This window comes from Artemia sp. Qi Xiang Cuo, chromosome 6 (assembly GCF_049724085.1).
Source record: "Artemia sp. Qi Xiang Cuo chromosome 6, ASM4972408v1, whole genome shotgun sequence".
Taxonomy (NCBI): domain Eukaryota; kingdom Metazoa; phylum Arthropoda; class Branchiopoda; order Anostraca; family Artemiidae; genus Artemia; species Artemia sp. Qi Xiang Cuo.
Window position 1 is genome coordinate 6,991,154 of NC_142799.1, and position 10,235 is coordinate 7,001,388.

The window sequence follows — 10,235 nt, forward strand, 5'->3', positions numbered from 1 at the left end:
TATTTTTAGTTTTATTTTCAATGCTGAAGAACTGGAAAAGAAAGTATTTGTAATATAGTCCGTTTTCAGTTAAGCGCCAATGACGCAGTAGGCTTTTGGTTTTTATTTACGGTTAGGAAAGGAGGCAGTATCCAATCACTTGTTTGTAGGGAAACTATATTCGTCTTTAACAACTTTAAAAAGAACTAATAAATTAAACTGAACATTTCATGTATAATGATATTAATTGCTGAAAGCTCATCAGTTCAAAATGTTACTATAATTTTAATGTTTTTTTTCAGAGATAAGTACAAAAGAAAATATTTGTCACAAAATTGGTTTTCAGTAAATCGCCAATAACGCAGTAGGTTTTAGACTTTTACAATGAGAGAAGGAGGTCATACCCAAACTCTTGTTTGTGGTGATTTTTGATTGTTTCAAGCTTAATTTACATAATCAAATTTAAGTTTCACTCATTTTAAGATTTATTTATTAATTTGCATTAATATCTATTGTATTTTTGTTTGCATTGATTGTTTATTTAATTTCTGTTCGTTTTAAGTTTCATTTGTACTTCAATAGGAAAATAATTTTTTCGTCTTAAGCTTGATTGTCATATTCAATCTAAGCATTACTCGCTTTAAGATCTATTTATTCATTTATATCATTACTTGTTGTATGTTTTTACTATGATTGTTTATTTAATTTATGTTCATTTTAGGTTTCATTTATTCTTTAATAGTAATTTCTGGTCGTTTTGATTTTGAATTTTAAAAGGTATTTGTATTTGCTTAGCTTAAGTTTAAAATGGCCTTTACTTTTATTTGAAAAACTGATTTTTTCGGAAAGTTTTTTTTAATTAATTTAGAAAGAATACCGATCGCTGGATCAAATGGAAGTACTCTTGTGTTATAAGAGTGCTTCTTTTAGAAGAGCCAATAGACTACAGTATTGCCTTTTATTCTTTTAAACAAAATTTGTCAGCCAGTTATAAAAACTTTTCAACTTGATTTGAAGCCATCCAAATATTCGCCTTTGCGAAGACATTTTATCTTTAAATAACGGGAAATCTGGCAGAAGAAACGAAGTTCCAACTCCGATAAAATCGATAAACATAGCTTTACAAGTAACAAATCAGTAAATATCTAGTCCAGTGGTTCTCTGACTGTGGTATGCATACCACAGTTTTAAGGGGTACGCGGACGGTCAACAAAAAATAAAAAATAAAACAACCGTTTAACTCTATAGAACTGGCAGTTTTATTTGTATTTTAGCCATAGTATATTCAGTACCGATAGCTGAGAAGGAGTACCTAAAATATTTTACGGGTAAAAAGGGGTACAGTGTCTATATAAGTTTGAGAACCACTGATCTACTGTATGACTACATCTAAAAGAAACATGCTGATGAAATAAAAGTATCGTCTAATCCTTGTCCCGTGGCAGGGCTGTGGATTGATGATCTGCTTTACAATACGGGGCCCAGGGATCAATCCCCGCTTTAGCAAGGCCGGGAGACAGGCTTGCTTCTCGTCCCAGTTAAAGAGATCCAGCAATCAAAACGTTGACTTGACGCCCTGTGCAACGCCCTTTTCCCTTTTTTTTAAATTTAGATTCCTTATTTTATGCTCTTTCAAATGTCATATTCTTTTTCTGCATTGTCAGAAAAGTGACACCCCATGGATCCACCTGTGATCTCACGTAGCATACTTGCCGGAATCTATGGCAGCCTACTACTTTTATTTGTTTGGCATGTTTCCTTCAGATGTGGTCATGCACCAGACCAACGCCCATTGTCAGTGCTGTTCCTAGGATTGGTGGCACCTGGGAAAACTAATTCCAGTCCCCCCCCCCTCCCAAGTCAAATATAAGCAAAAAAAGCCGAATCAAGGTTAAAGATTTGATCAAAGTGGGCAACCCAACAGCCATGGGTGTAGCTTGCCCTGGTCACCCGCCACCCTTTGAACGGCTCTGTCTATGGTAAAAAGGCAGGAAATCGAAAGGATTATCAGTTTTACAGGTTTTCATTCGAGATTCAGTTACAAAATACTATAAATATCAAATTTCATATATATTCATATTTTCTATGGTCTGAGTAGGGCAGTGGATAGCGCGTCGGACTTCTAATCCGTAGGTGGTGGGTTCGAGTCCTACCGTGGATGATTTTGCAATATCAGTAGTAAATATCTTTTAGATGATTAGCAAAAGCTATGACTTGAAGGAGCTATTTTTCTGATTTCCAGCCAAACAAGCACAACTATCTAAAATGTACAATTTAATTGCTTTTCAGGTCTAGGCGCAGGGGTCTCCATATTTATCAAAGTTTGGAAGAGAAAGATAAGACTGAAAAACTAAAACTTGGATGCTAGAAACCATGATGATGACAATGGTCAAGAATGGCTGCGAATGGTCAAGAATGGCTTTAAGTTTGCTTTGAAATGTCAAGGAAGATATACTGGGTGTTTCACAGAGTAATTATGGAGGGACAGCCTGAACGGCCGTAAACAACAAAATTAACTGTGTGCATAATGTAGTTCAATTACATTTTCTATTGCTCAATTACATTTTCGATAGTATAGTCCCCTCACATGCACTCTATTCCCTTTTTTCCAACAATATTAACCTTTATATTGTTGTTTTGTTACGGTACGGGTATTCTAACTCTTATTCGGATAAAATGTAATGGAGTAGTTTCTGATTCAAAGGTGTTTCTTCGGCGTGGGGTCCGTCAAGGTGGTGTGCTTTCTCAAACTATTTTTAAGTTATGTATTGCTCCTATCCTTTCATCCTTGCCTTCGACTTTCATTTCTGATGGAATTGATGTCTCGTATCTTGCTTATGCGGACGATGCTCTCCCTGTCAGTCGTTCTAGGGCTGGACTCTCACATTCTGTCAGCTGGATCTCAGACGAGTTCAGACGGATTGGGCTTATGTTGAACGTTGAGAAGTACGAATATATTTAATTTAATTCGAGTGCGATTCTCCCTCTTAATTGTGTTTTTTTCTCTATTCCCTGTGTCTCTTCTTTTCAGTGGCTTGGTCTTCACATTACTAATAATCTCAAAACACTTCAGGCTCTGACAGTTTCTAATGCAAAAAAAAAAAAAAAAATTCAGATAGGATATTCAAAAATTGTTGCAAATAGAGGGAGTTAAAATAGAAAATCGCTTTGGAAATTATATTCTTCATTTTGCGATCATTCTATTCTTTTTTTATTTGGTTTTCTTCCAATTCTGAAGCCTAAAGATCTGAACTCTATCCGGATTTATTATTTTAAATTTTCTCGGTACCTTTTGTGCCTCCCTCCGTGGTTCCGGAACCGGCATCTAATATAGCAATTCGGCCTCCCTGATTTACGGGAAAAAGTGACTGTGCTTGCGGGAAAGTTTTCGTTATCTGCAGGTCTTATTGTGCACCATAAATTACGTCGTTTTATGTAAATAATTAAATTAAAAAAAAAACAAGTTTTTTGAACTGAAAGTAAGGAGCGACATTAAAACTTAAAACAAACAGAAATTATTCCGGTTATGAAAGGGGCTGTCCCCTCCTCAACGCCTCGCTCTTTACGCTAAAGTTTAACTCTGTCTCACAACTTTATTTTTTAAAACAATAAAAAACTTTAGCGTAAAGAGCGAGGCGTTGAGGAGGGGACAGCCCCTTTCATATACGGAATAATTTCTGTTCGTTTTAAGTTTTAATGTCCCTCCTTACTTTCAGTTTAAAAAACTTGTTTTTTTTTTATTTAATACTATAAGGAACGCTATAGCGTTGCCTCTGATCAATGGGATAGAACCAAAGCAGAACCTTCAAACAGGGCAGGGTGGAAAGTAGCGTAATTCAGTCTTTGTATCTGAGGTGTATAAAAGCCTCGCTGAATTTATATCTTACGGGTACAATGAAATATATTGCTTTCTTGTACGTTCGAATTAAGGAAAAAGAAAAAGTATTTTCATAAAAACTTATTATTGATCGTATTTTTAAGGTTTGAACAAAAAAGAACACTGTTCAAATGAGACAGTGTTTTAGTCACAAATGACCTTCAACCGACATCCCCTTGTGAACTCCGATTGCAGCGTCTTATTGAAAGTGAAACCGTCTAATATAAACTTTGTAAATATAGAAAGTTTTTTTGGAAAGATCCTTTTTGAAAGCATAAGTAATTTTGAATAGAACACCCATAGGAAGCTCTTTCAATATCGTATATTCAGTACACCTGCTTTCAATTGCAGAGCTTTTAATTCATTAACACTGTTGTCAATGGGCGCTTCTAACTGAAACACTAATTACAAAAGAGTAATTCCATTCAAATCCCCAATCAACTCTACTTTTGAAAATCTTGGTTGCTACTGTGACAATCCACCCACCCTCCCTATTGTGCCATCAGAAACAGCCCTGAATAAAATCTTTGATAATATTCTAGATGGGAGACTCCATAGAAGGACAGATCTTAAAAATTAAAGACACTTACTTATTAACGCCACCGCAGCAGAAATTGCGCAGATAGCTAAGAAATAGACATACACCTAGAAGCAGAATTTCATTCTGAATTCAAATATAACATTCATTCGTGTTGGAAATAATTTTTACCCCAACCCTGATACGCAAATATATATCCTGAATTGTAGATATGCAATGAATTTTTCCTAAGTCGCTATTTCTTCAAATTGATTTAACCGTTTATCAAAATAATAGAAAATTCATTTCATATAATTCAGGTTATATATTCATACATCAGGGGTGGGGTGGGGTAAAATTCATTTCAATTAGAATTCAGTTATATTTGCATCGGGATGAAATTCGAATTCTAATGGTATGTCTATTTCTTAGATTTCTCAATATACATTTAATCAGAATATTTACTGACAGGCCTAAACCTATCTAAATTTTGACAAAAAAAAACTTTTAACTTAATTTTTGGGTTTTTAATCTCTTTTTCATTTAAAGTATGTCTATTTCATTGTTTTCTGAATATTAGCGTAACTTCTGCTGCAGTGGCATTTATACGTAAGTACCACATAAAATTAGTGTAATTAGATTCCTTATTTTATGCTCTTTTTCTATATCGTATTCATGTTTTGACAATGTACCCCATCCCACCACCTCATACTCCCATATGTAACCCTAATAATATACTTCTTCGTTGTTTTTCATCTCGTGATATCAGATGAGCCCTAACTCTAGACTGTTACTTTAAAGCATTTTCTTGTAGTTTTTTTTCAGCCTAGGGCTATATCAATGGCGGCTACAGGGTGGCGGACGGGCCTCCCCCGAGATTAATTATGGCACCCTCACTTTAATAAATTTCTCAGTTTGGTCAATTATTGACACCTTTGTCAATTTCCCCCCCCCCCCAAGATTTTTCACATTGGCGCCCTTGTCACATTGGGCCTCCCCTAAGATTTTGCTCTAGATCCACTCCTGAGCTCTATCTGGACCCATTATAGAGGAAGGGGGCATAATGTAACGATAGCGACCATAATATTTAGAAAGAATATCGATCGCTGGATCAAATGGAAGTACTCTTGTGTTATAAGAGTGCTTCTTTTAGAAGAGCCAATAAGCTACAGTATTGCCCTTTATTCTTTTAAGCAAAATTTGCCAGCCAGTTATAAAAACTTTTCATCTTGATTTGAAGTCATAATGATCCAAATATTCGCCTTTGCCAAGACATTTTATCTTTAAATGACGGGAAATCTGGCAGAAGAAACGAAGTTCCAACTCCGGTAAAATCCATAAGCGTAGCTTTACAAGTAATAAATAAGTAAATATCTAGTCCAGTGGTTCTCTGACTGTGGTACGCATACCACAGTTTTAAGGGGTACCCGGACGGCCAACAAAAAAATAAAAAATAAAACAACCCTTTAACTCTATAGAACTGGCAGTTTTATTTGTATTTTAGCCATAGTATATTCAGTACCGGTAGCTGAGAAGGAGTACCTAAAACATTTTACGGGTAAAAAGGGGGACAGTGTCTATATAAGTTTGAGAACCACTGATCTACTGTATGACTACATCTAAAAGAAACATGCTGATGAAATAAAAGTATCGTCTAATCCTTGTCCCGTGGCAGGGCTGTGGATTGATGATCTGCTTAACAATACGGGGCTCAGGGATGGATCCCCGCTTTAGCAAGGCCGGGAGACAGGCGTGTTTCTCGTCCCAGTTAAAGAGATCCAGCAATCAAAACGTTGACTTGACGCCCTGTGCAACGCCCTTTTTCCTTTTTTTTAAATTTAGATTCCTTATTTTATGCTCTTTCAAATGTCATATTCTTTTTCTGCATTGTCAGAAAAGTGACACCCCATGGATCCACCAGTGATCTCACGTAGCATACTTGCCGGAATCTATGGGAGCCTACTACTTTTATTTGTTTGGCATGTTTCCTTCAGATGTGGTCATGCACCAGACCAACGCCCATTGTCAGTGCTGTTCCTAGGATTGGTGGCGCCTCGGAAAATTAATTCCAGTCCCCCCCCCTCCCAAGTCAAAGATAAGCGAAAAAAGCCGAATCAAGGTTAAAGATTTGATCAAAGTGGGCAACCCACAAGCCATGGGTGTAGCTTGCCCTGGTTTACCCTCCACCCTTTGAACGGCTCTGTCTATGGTAAAAAGGCAGGAAATCGAAAGGATTATCAGTTTTACAGGTTTTCATTCGAGATTCAGTTAAAAAATAGTATAAATATAAGTCTTGATATATATTCACAATTACTAGGGTCTGCGTAGCGCAGTGGATAGCGCGTCGGACTTCTAATCCGAAGGTCGTGGGTTCGAATCCCACCGTGGATGATTTTGCAATATCATTAGTAAATATCTTATATGACTTGAAGGAGCTATTTTTCTGATCTCCAGCCAAACAAGCAAAACTACCCAAAATGTTCAATTTAATTGTTTTTCAGGTCTAGGCGCAGGGGTTCCCATAGTTATCAAAGTTTGGAGGAGAAAGATAAGACTGAAAACTAAAACTTGGATGCTAGAAACCATGATGATGACAATGGTAAAGAATGGCTGCGAATGGTCAAGAATGGCTTTAAGTTTGCTTTGAAGGGTCAAGGAAGATATACTGGGTGTTTCACAGAGTAATTATGGAGGGACAGCCTGAACGGCCGTAAACAACAAAATTAACCGTGTGTATAATGTAGTTCAATTACATTTCCTATTGCTATGATGAATAAATGTTGTTTTTGTGACATCAGACAATATTAATTCCTTTCGGTGGCAACAAACTTGGTAAAAATTGCATCAGTTGATGTAGGCAGTAATCTTTATCGCACAGGAGAGGGTATTGCAAGAATTGTAGTATATGAATCAATATATAAATCAAGAACTTTATCACTATAGACGCCTCACCTATGGGAAGCGACACTTACACAGGGATGCCTTAGAGTCCTTACCCTTCCCCCCCCCCCCGCCCAGTTAAAAAATAAATATTTTGTAATGTTTTGCATCTTTCATATAATACGTGTTTTGGCTGGTTTGCTTCAAAATTTGCCCTCATCCCCCCAAAATAAAATCCTGCCTACTGTTGCACAGTAAGGCGGAGGACCACTTTCTGCACTGTTTTACCAACTTGAATGACTTGATTTGCCCTGTGCTTCTGTACAGTAAAACACTCCCTTACCTATTCAGAAGTTATGAAGTAGCCCTACTTGGAACTTACCAACGAGGAGCTAAACGACATTGTAATAAAAATAATTAAAACATCCCATGTACAGTCGACTCTTGATAACTCGAAAATCGATAACTCGAAATCCTCGATATCTCGAATTATTTTCAATCCCCTTCGGAAATCCAGTCTAAGTTAAGAAGTGGCACTCTTTCTGCTTTTCAGAAAAACAGAAAAAAAAAAATCAGGCAAAATTTCTCAGGCCCGTAATCTTTGATAGGTAAAATTAAACTTATTGAAACTTGTTATATTTGAAACCAGCATAAAACCCCAATTCTTTTGATATATCTATTGGTATCAAAATTCCGTTTTTTAGAGTTTTTATAGTTTCGGTTACTATTGAGCCGGGTTACTCTTTACTTACAGTTCGTTACCACGAACTGTTTGATGGAAAACAAGCTGAAGTTCAAAATTTGAACTTTTCACTAAGAAACATTCTTGTTTCGAGTGTTCCATCAGTTGTTCTTGCACATTGGATTGCTTGCACTATCCATGCTAAAATACTAATGTCTTTCGTTTTTGGGGTGGGGACTGTATACCTCCGGTTAGGAGTTTTTACTCTTTACTAGATTACATAAAATTCTTTGAATACAAACACTGATAAATCACTAGAGCCACCTTTTCTACTGACTTGTACTATAAAGCCCTTTCCACTTCTTTGAAAACTGCCCAAACATACTTATTTTGCTCTAAGATCTAAGGTGACAGTACTGCAAGCTTTTGGCTCTCTTTTGAACCAGCTTTAATGTTAATATTGAGCTACAGGTTCTCAATCTCTGGAGGAAGTCTTGTAGTTAGACTAGAGATTCTTCTTAGCTGAAAAAGCATTAGTTACATGCTGTCTCCAGAGTCAGATGTAGTTTCAGCCCACTTATTGCACGCACTTTCTTCATCCAACGTGTCAGGGTCATCCATATCAGACGTGATATTAGCAATATCCTCACCTATGACATCGGGCAGATCACCTTCGTCTGCATCAATCTCTTGCTCTCTACTTGAGCCTTAAAGAAAGAAAAACGAGCAAAAACGGGGTTTTTAAAGGCCAAATGAAAATACTGACAAAACACAACAAAGCGAATATTTCGAGGGGACAAGCACCTCTCTTCTTCAGCGCAAAACGAAAAAATACAACCAATGAGAGAGCCGAAGAAAAAAACAACAAAATAAAATACGGAAAGTCAACGTGAATGTGAAAAAAAACAATGAAAAAATAACAAAAAATTAAAAGATGAATAAAATTCAATAAAAGCCAAAAATTGTAAGAATTAAACCAAATACCTAACAAAAATAAAAGTGAGTCATTCACCAGTATCTGTGATTTGCAAAGAAATTCAAAATTGAACCGCCATCGACGGATACTAGTGAATAACTGAGAAATAAAAGAAAAAGCATTCATTCACTCAAACCAAACGAAACAGCAATTGAATGAGTTGGAACTCTTTGAGACAAGGGGTTGTTAACGAATTGTGTTTTGTCATTATTTTCATTTGGCATTTAAAAACCCAATTTTTGCTAATTTTTCTTTCTTTATGTTATGTCAAGCCAATGTGGTTTAAGAAATTATCTAATTGAGCCTTCTTCTAGTTCATCATCATGGCCATCAGATTCACACTCAATATCTTGTTCTACATCAATTTCTCCCCAGAACTTGAGAGTATTGATTACACAAAGGCGAATGAGGTGTCCAAAGCATGAAGACCTTTCAATCCCCTTCCCCAAGGTAGCAACCTTTAATAATAGCGCAAACGCAAGCACTTGGTTAAACGAAAAAAACAAACAAACAGAAAACAGTTAAAAATAAAACAGAAACAGAAAAAAAGGTTAAAAAAAAAAACGGAAACCGAAAAAGGCCCGACAAAAACAGATGTCCTGTTTCTGTTTTTTTTATCTTTTTTTTTTTAAACAGAAACAGGTTAGGCAAAAACGGAAACAGAAATGAAAACAGAAACAGTGCAACAGAAAACAGGTAAAAAGAAAATAGAAACAGAAAAAAAGGTTAAAAAAAAACAAAAAAAAGAAAACAGGTAAAAAACAGAAAATAGGTAAAAACAGAAAATAGGTTTAAAAAAAACGGAAAACAGGTAAAAAGAAAACAGAAACAGAAAAAAAGTTTAAAAAAACAGAAACCGAAAAAGGCCCGACAAAAACAGACATGTCCTGTTTCTGTTTTCTGATCTTTTTTTTTTTTTTTTGAAAAACAGAAACAGGTTAGGCAAAAACGGAAACAGAAATGAAAACAGAAACAGTGCCGATGCTTAGTATAAGTTGAACAAAAAACCATGCATAACTCGAAATAATTTTCCGGTTATATTTTACCCCCTCTGTAAGTCTAAGGGACCAGAAAATCACCTCTATAACTGGAAATTCAGTAGACAAATCGACATTCAATTTTCTCTTTTCCTCCACAAGTCAAAGTTAACCTCTGTATTTTTCTAACGAAACTGTATTTTTCTGTATTTTGAAAACTGTATTTTTCTAGCCGAAACCCCGGTATGCAGGTTGCTACGTGTAAACTTTGATATGCGTCATCTTTGATAGACGCGTTTTTACATAATATTCTGTTAATGTTCAGGTGTCTATTTCCTAGCAAACTA

At 35.9% G+C, this 10,235-nt stretch overlaps 1 non-coding gene across 1 annotated transcript; it reads left to right on the top strand.

Annotated features, from left to right (window-relative positions):
• Positions 1-6,691: 6,691 nt before the first annotated feature.
• Positions 6,692-6,764, top strand: TRNAR-UCU (transfer RNA arginine (anticodon UCU)). The gene has a single exon. It is a non-coding gene; the product is annotated as a tRNA-Arg (tRNA).
• The last annotated feature ends 3,471 nt before the right edge of the window (positions 6,765-10,235 follow it).